The sequence below is a fragment of the Lemur catta genome, chromosome 22 (assembly GCF_020740605.2).
Source record: "Lemur catta isolate mLemCat1 chromosome 22, mLemCat1.pri, whole genome shotgun sequence".
Classification (NCBI taxonomy): domain Eukaryota; kingdom Metazoa; phylum Chordata; class Mammalia; order Primates; family Lemuridae; genus Lemur; species Lemur catta.
Genome location: NC_059149.1, coordinates 4411191 through 4418942, shown reverse-complemented (window position 1 = coordinate 4418942; position 7752 = coordinate 4411191). Strand labels below are relative to the sequence as shown.

General features: G+C 31.5%; 1 pseudogene; it reads left to right on the top strand.

Moving 5' to 3' along the window:
- The first annotated feature begins 1509 nt into the window (after positions 1 to 1509).
- On the top strand, positions 1510 to 1936 carry LOC123626589 (annotated as a pseudogene).
- The last annotated feature ends 5816 nt before the right edge of the window (positions 1937 to 7752 follow it).

The window sequence follows — 7752 nt, the reverse complement described above, 5'->3', positions numbered from 1 at the left end:
AGATCTCCCCTTCTAGTCCTCTTTTCCAGGACTGGGACATTGTCATTTTTGTCATTTTATATCTCATGGTAATAGAACACTTTGCTACATTGTAAATATTTAATAAATGTTTGAATAAATGATAAATTTAAAAATAGGAAAAAATAATTTTGCACATATACTATGAGAACTACATTTAAAGGATTGTCTGCATTTATTCAGAGAACACAAAGAATATACTAGGAATGAAAAATAAAAAGGGGAAATGATATCATTGAATCAATTAGGAACAACTTTTCTATTTGAAATGTGTGCCCCTTAACACAGTACGGTACCTAGTGCCAAATAAATATTTTGTAAATGAAATAAGTAGATAGTGTAGATGTTTATAAATAGTTTGCAGGGCTGTAGAAAGTGTAGCGTTAGCAAGTAGCAAAGATTTCAGACCAGAAGCTCATATTTATACCATAGATTTCCAATAGTGTATAATATTTATTAATGTAAAATACAGATGCTCTTAAATTTTAATGAGATGTTGACAATAGAAGCTGATTAATTATCCCAATCTACATAATATATGTAATTACTTGCACAGAAACCAATAGGTTTGATTTCATTAAAAATAAAATCTGGATGTGTGATGCAAAAAATGACAGAATGAAGTATCAATATCTAAACAAACCTAAAACACATGTAGACATTGGAGAAAGTACCCTTATTTTTTCTAGACTATGAGTATTTTTTATTGTTGAGTATTCCTGTGTTAATATCAAATTTCAGATGCCTATAAATAATTTAAGGTTGTACCTTAGCCCATTTTTAACTTAAAATTAGGCAAACAGATATAGCACAAAGGAGTATAGCATATTTGTTTTCTTCTAATTATACTTGGACTTTTTACTATTTGTTTATGAGATTATAAATATTCATTAAGTATTAAATATTTTACTGTAAATGATATGTTATATTTTCTATGTGGAATTACAAAATATGTAAACTCTCCAAATAAGAAATTATTTAGGGTTACTATCATCGGATACATAGCAGTATCTCTGGTTATATTATTTGATAGTTACAATGTGTCTTAAGTTTCCCAAGAAGATTTTGATTTAAAGTATTCTCTTATGGGAATTGCCTTCAAAATCAATCTATTTTGATAACAATCATTGGTGGATCTGACATTTGTGCTAAAATTAGTAGCCAGTTTTATGATTTTATCTAGCTAAATCAAAGTTATAAGGAATAGAAAAGAGCCATCAACAACCAAAAATAATTTTAACCATAGGGCACAGGAAACTTTGGGAGCGATTAATATGTTTATTACCTTTATGATGGTGATTATTTCATGGGTGTATGCACATGTTCAAACTCATCAAATTATATACATTTAATATGTATAGCTTTTTGTTTATCAATTATATCTTAGTTAAATTATTAACAAAGTAATTTGGCACCAACAGGGAAGAGTCCCAGAAGGGACCATTCCGAACAATTTGGAAAGAAAGGACGAGGAGGAATAAGGAAGGAATCATGGCAGCTGTGGTTGCTGTTTGCAGTGGTCTAGAGAGGAAAAAGCTGGCACACTTGGTAAGGGCTGCTCTCTGTTTCGCACATCCGGGCACTCACGCAGTGCTGTGAGCAGAGGTTCACTAAACAGCTGACCAGCAATGAGGACCTGCCTGTTCCAATGGAAAATCCATACAAGGAGCCTCTTAAGAAACGTATCTTGTGTGGAAAATGTGTATATTATAAGAATGTACAGCTTTTGTCCCAGTTTATTTCTTCATTCCCTGGATGCATTTATGGAAGGAACATAACAGGTATTTGTGGGAAGCAACAGAAAGAAATCACAAAAGTGATTAAGAGAGCTCAAATAATGGGGTTTATGCCAGTTACATACAAGGATCCTGCATAGCTCAAAGACCCTAAAATTTGCAACATCAAATATCAGGAATAAATTACATAATGTTACCACCAATAAACTTATTTTACAGTAAACAGAAAGTAACTTCGGGACAATGAGTTCTAATTTAAGTAAATAAATGAATATAAAGCTAAAACATATAAAACTATTATCAATTCTAAAGAATTAAAGGGGAAAAACTGACATAGTCCTCCATGATTCTTTTTCTAAATAAAAAATGTTGAACACTGTATATGTTAAACACTGGCTGTGATAGATTACTTTTATTTATCTTATATTATGACTCTATTCATGTGCATATTTTATTTTTTCATGGTACTTTGGAGCAATTATCTAATATAGTCTTTGATAACATAACTAGCCTTGTCAGAAGACAAAGTAGGTGGGTGTCGATTTAATACGTGGAGGAGTTTCTCAGATTCCACCATCTATCAATTCATTTACATTTGTTATTTAAGTCAGAGATGCTTTCCTTGTCTAATAAACAGCAAATATTTTGGGAGAGGATCTACTTAGCACATAATTTTATAAAATAATTTCTTGATAGCTATCCATGATCAAAGCACAAAAATAGTAGATATAGATTAGGTTCTTGGAAGAGGAATTAACTACCTTATGGGTGTAAAGAAGGTATTACCCTGGAAAATCAAGAAGTTTCTGCCACAGAGACAATGCATGTTTTCACTCTCCAAACCTGCTTTCCTTCTCCAGCGTCTATTATGTTTAGAGGAGCCGTGTTTCTAATTCTAGGTATAGAATGTAGGCAGAGTGAAGCATCCCCTCTCAGGCTTTCAGTATGTTTGCAAATATACGTTAGTTAAATATTGAACTTTATCTTCACTTTGTCTATCAAGTGGGGGAAAAATCAGATTTCATGACTTCTTTTTTCCTTCCTTCTGCCCTCCTGCCTCTCTTTCCCTCTCCTTTCCCCCTCTTGTTTCCTTCCTGTTTCTTTAATTAGATCCTCCTCCTCCTCCTCCTCCTGCTCCTTCCTCCTCTCCATCACTTCTTTCCCTCTCTCATTTTGTTTATTTTATTAATATTTAGATTTCGAGATGATCATCAAAAATCAAAGATTTCTGGTTGGCCAAGTGGTTGTCTCCACACAACATATGTATATCTAGATACCTCCATGGTAGGATAATCTATTTGAAATTGTAGGGGAAAAGAAATATATTTCCTTACCCATCTCTAGGTTTATGGCTGAGATTCCTGTAACAAAAGATGGATTAACAAGAGAAAAGTGTACAAATTAATTTAAGTTTTATATAACATGGGAGTTTTTAGAAATGTAGACCCAAATAAACAGGTAAATATGTGCATTTTTAAGTTTAAGTGTGGTCAGTCACAGAGAAATATAACTGGAGGACAAAAGGGTATGACCTAATGATTATGACCGGGGTTAACTTAGCAAGGTCTGTTTGTTCAGATCCTTTTCTGTGTCCCTGTGTCTTCAGAGGTTAAGGATGTTCCTTTCCTCTATAGGGAGAGAGGCCACCTCTCAAATGAAAGTCTTATGACTTGCTTTAGGGGAATATCAGAGAATCTTTCCTAGGTTTTATGACCTGCTTCAGAGGAGGGGAGGTTGAAAGTTAAAGTGTGATCTTGTTTCTGCTCTTTCCTCAAATGCCAAGTTGCCATATTTTAGGATAGCATGTCCTGAACTTCATCATAATGTTGCAAGTTTATGGAAACTAGGAGTCATTAAATGTGAAATGTATATTTTTCTGAATATTTAAGAAATAGAATATTTAATTTTTTGTTTCTAGAAGTATAACTCGGAGAAAATCTATTTATTTTACATTGAGTACCATTATAACTTGGAGAAAATTCATTTATTTTACATTGAGTGCCATACTATAGATTCCAAGTCTGCCATAATTTTTGTCAAGCAAATAATATTTGCAAATTAATTTATATGACATATATTATAAATAAATGAAATTAAGTGACATAATTATTTTTTTTCAGGTGATCTAGCTTGGTTTTTCTTCTTTTTTTATTATTATTTCAGCAAATTGTGGGGGTACAAAAGTTTAGGTTACGTATATTGCCCTTGGCCCCCCAGCCCCGTGAGTCAGAGCTTCAAAAGTATCCATGCCCTAGACAGTGTGCATCTTTATTAAAACATAAGAAGTGACAATACTTAAGCAAATTCAAAAATATAACTGTGAAAATTAGAACTCTTTGATTATGGTGGAGACAAATTTTAGTATTTCTAAATTGATTTCATTTGTCCCTTTTAATTTGTTTTGAATTAATTATAGTATGCAAATGTATGGAAAATTTTCTGAAACATGAAAGCCAATAACAGCCTCACTGCTTTAATATTCTTTTTTCAATTTTAAAGTGAGATAATTATATCATTCTCTGAAAGGATGGCTTAGGAAATCAATTTTATCTTATTTTCTTGGGGAAGCTGAAATGGGGAAAAATTACTTTCTAATAGAAATTATTCAGAAATTCATCTAGTAGAGTGTATTGTATCACATTTATAGCCCCCTACTTTATTTAGGCCATGTGAAACTTTCCCTATATTCTGTAAAATATTTTGTACAGTTTAACTTGTGTGACTTGTAATTAATCTCAGTATAGCAGAGCAGCATGAAAAATTTTATGAGCTTTAAGAATTTTTTTCCAATTTTTCTTTCAATATGTAGTCTGAAGATGTCATAAGAATACTAGTTTTCCTAAAATTGTAATACAATATACTTTCAATTCCTGTCACATTATTAGCAAGTTGCTTTTCTGTAGGTTTCTTTCCAAGTTATTATTATAGTGAAAAGATCATTTTATCTGACAGTAAACTATATTTTTATTGCTATCTTCAGTTGTATTCTACTGCCTTATTGGATATTTCCACCTGCTTCTTTACTGGTCCCTCAAACTCAGCAGGTTTCAAAATTTTATTCTCTATTATTCCCGTGGATTAGACAAATCACTTCTCTGAGCCTTGGTTTCTTAATATATGGAATAAATAAATTGCCCTAGCTGATTTTTAAGCTTTCTCCTAGTCCTTAGATTATATGAGGTTTTATTTTGTTTTTAGTCTGTTCTCCCAAAGATAAGTTCCTTAATATTTTCTTCTTTAAATGACACAAAAATTTATCCAGGTATTCACATTTGAATTTTAAAATTTTATCCTTTTCTTTATTGGTATCCCTTTACAAAAATCCTATATGTTTTGTTTCATTTAATCTGTTCCCTTCTCCTCTATTCTATTCTCATTTTTGTCATGTCAGTTTAGAGCCTCATTAATTTGATCCTGAATTACTGGCATGGCTTTCTCATTATACTATTTTGTCGGCTCTTCCTCCTTCTTACTAATCTGCCAGAACAGCTCTGGTCATACTCAAATGAATTCCATGACCGCCCCCTACCTTATCAAATTAACTATAAACATAACATTCAAGATTTCTACAAGTATCTCCAACACTTTCCCTACTGCTTATCACAAAACTACAGAAAACTGCTCTAATTGAACTGAAAAATAAGCTTTTCTTAAAGAAAATGTTTTTTGGTCCCATTATTTTTCTTGATGTTTCTTAGTTTTATTTAGTTTGGTTTGGTCTTTATCTCTAGAAATTCCATGTGTGTGTTATATACTTTTCTTTTATTTAGAATTTATTTTTTTCATCAAAGGGCATGTTTTTTATAAAAGCGCTATCCAGTTGCCATGGCAATTTTTTCATCAAATGTAGAATCTGAGAGGAACCTAGGACCAACTCACTATTTTTTTTGAACAAGAAAACAGTACCAAATGGTTCAATGATTCTACAAGGTCATCATTTACTTGGTGGAAAACTTGCAGCTAAAACACATAACCTACCTCACAATACGGAGAAGTATTAAAGTGTTGATTTATTTTATTGTGGTGTACTATAGTGTTAATACTTCCCACATTTATTATTGTAGTTATTTGTCTTTCTTGAATTATGGTATTTGTATATTTATCATTTTCTTCTAACAGGTTATCATCTTCTTAATTGCAGAGAATATGTCTCATCTATCCTTATTGCTCTTTTAAGTGGAAAAATATATGTAAAATACCTTCAGATCATAAAGTCATGACAAAAGATTTCAGTTAATTGCAACACTCGTGGAATCATTGATGATATCTATATCTGTATTTGTATTTATATGTCTATACCTATACTTAAACCTATGTTTAGATCTATTTCTACAAACAGTCATCTTTTAAAAAAATTACAGCAAGCATAACATCCTTTTTCCCACAAACATGCTAAAATTGATTTAAATGCATATCTAAAAATTAACTTCCTATATTCTTATGTAATTGCAGAAATAATTATGTTTAAAAAATACAACACAAATTATTGGGGTGAGTTGACATTTAATTGAATTACTAGTTAAACCTATTTTACCACGTCTGCTTGAAATCAGGATTTGCTCATAATTAAAATACTTGCTCAAAACCACCTTTGGTAAAAATAGCATGCTTTTGAATATTTTCAAGATGTGTATATAAAATCCTGTTTACTGTTTCTGAAGAAGAAAAGTTCTTACTTCTAAGCAAGGTTGCAATTTGATTCTGGCTCTATTGGAACAAAAACAAAACCAAACATACACACACACACACACACACACACACACACGCACACACACTTTTCATAAATATATGAAAAATTTCCATACAATTTCTGAAGAGAGTTTAAATTTTCACTGTTATCTTTCTTTGTGTATCCTATTACACACATATAAAAGCCCTATACATAACTGATTGTTATATTTTTATCATCTCGAATACTTCAATATTTTTTTAAATGTATATTCTGGGCATGATTTCATATTGAATAGATTTTTCTGAGAAAGTGGATATTAGATTGCTGAGAATCATCTAGTGGAACAAAAAATATCAAAAAAAATAATAATAGTTAAAAAAGTGTTTGAAGCAAATGCATTTTTAAACAATGCAAACTCAGGTTTTCTGCATGAGCAAAGCTAGCAAAAATAATCATTTTCATTAAAGGAAGTATATACATGTGTGATGGTGACTGATAATGAAAATTGTCCTTGGCCTGTGTGTGAATGTGTCTTGTCATGTACTGTCTTCAATGGGAAATGAGAGGCGGGCTCTAGGCTATGCAAAAGTGATGTCAATATGTTCAGTTAAGTGGAAAAAAAAATCACTTAATTGGGGAAAAATACAATCACTCAAATTGGTCATTTTTCATTACGTAGAAAAAGTACTGAGATAATTAGCTGAAATTCCCAAGTAAACAAAATACTTCATCATTGTGAAGGCATAGTCAGTGTAACCAAAATATCATCCAAATTAGTAGTTTATACGAACACTGGACTTTCAGTTCTGGCACTTACAAGATAAGTAACTTTTACCAAGTCATTTAAGTTTTCTGATACTCAGCTCATTTGTAAAATGGAAATGAAATATCTCTTTCAAAGAGTCGTGTTAAATTTAAAGTGAAATAGAATGATAGTGAGTGGACACAAAGTCTATCACATAGCAGAAACCCCCCTTCCTTTCCCCAGTACAGGGCCTCTAATTTTGCTTAGTCAGATACATTGATTAAATCACATTCTTACAGCTTTTATCGTTTATTATCTATGTCAATGGAGAACATCACAGCTTTCAAAGAATCCAGACAGGCAAAACAAAGCAGAACACATCCTAATTTGAGGCTGGGATTTAGTGTGAATTAAATATTTTTTAATATGATTCATGGAATTTATATGGTTGAGAAATATCTTATGGTTAACACACATGCAAAAAAAAAAAGTCCTAAAGTTCATAAGAACACACAACCTTTTTGAAGTTCTATATTGAGAATGATGTGAGTTAATTTTACCACATCGGGCGCTCATTCAAT